This window comes from Phyllopteryx taeniolatus, unplaced genomic scaffold, assembly GCF_024500385.1.
Source record: "Phyllopteryx taeniolatus isolate TA_2022b unplaced genomic scaffold, UOR_Ptae_1.2 contig_859, whole genome shotgun sequence".
NCBI lineage: Eukaryota > Metazoa > Chordata > Actinopteri > Syngnathiformes > Syngnathidae > Phyllopteryx > Phyllopteryx taeniolatus.
In genome coordinates this window covers 522-1,347 of record NW_026903843.1, presented here as the reverse complement: position 1 = coordinate 1,347, position 826 = coordinate 522, and the positions used below count along the sequence as shown (strand labels likewise).

The 826-nt window shown below is 46.0% G+C and overlaps 1 non-coding gene across 1 annotated transcript; it reads right to left on the bottom strand.

The window, feature by feature from the left end:
- Window positions 1–377: 377 nt before the first annotated feature.
- On the bottom strand, window positions 378–449 carry trnam-cau (transfer RNA methionine (anticodon CAU)). The gene has a single exon. It is a non-coding gene; the product is annotated as a tRNA-Met (tRNA).
- Between the last annotated feature and the right edge of the window lie 377 nt (window positions 450–826).

Below are 826 nucleotides of genomic sequence, written 5' to 3'. Positions count from 1 at the left end.
GGAAATACGTATTTTTGGCCACAAAAAAGTCGAGCTCTTTGCCGTTCTGTTTGGACTGTTTGCTTGTCGCCGTAAAATATTAGCTCCTCTGAAAGTGTTTGCCTTAATGTCATTACCTTTGGCTTTCACGCTGAACTGTCGTGCCTCCTTTATGGGTACTGACACAGTTATTTTAAATTGACAGAACAATGAATAAAGGACGATTTTTTTTGTCAGTACGAAGTGAATTGAGGAAAGGGTCACGAGTCGTGGGCCTCAGCCAATGAGTTGAGAAGTCTTAATTGCACAATATTTCTCACGAAGAGTAAGATGTTAAATGATAGCAGTTCCACAACATCCTATGACTAGACATACGATAACAGAGAACGAGCTCCAGATAGCAGAGGATGGTTTCGATCCATCGACCTCTGGGTTATGGGCCCAGCACGCTTCCGCTGCGCCACTCTGCTCTCTAGTCATTGTAGTTGGTATGTGCAACAGGGATGTTCGGGTTGTCTCATGGATCACGGTCTTTCCCGATGACACAATGTCAGACGACTGCCATCAAACCTTGTTGTTTCTGGGGCAGACAGTGGTAACACTATTCGACATTTATTCCGATAGCACCCTATCCTGTCTTTTACCATCACTGGCTTTATCTTGTCAAATCAAACACTGTCCGAGAGGTGGAAGCAGAAAACCTGTCACCGGTCAACGCGACGGGACACACTCGTTACGATGGTGACGACAACAACAATGCGCCGCGTCAATGTCTTGTTTCTGTGTGTGCCTGTGCGTGTGAGTGACTGTGGGGGGACAAAATGTGGAAAAACCTGTTCGTCACTGG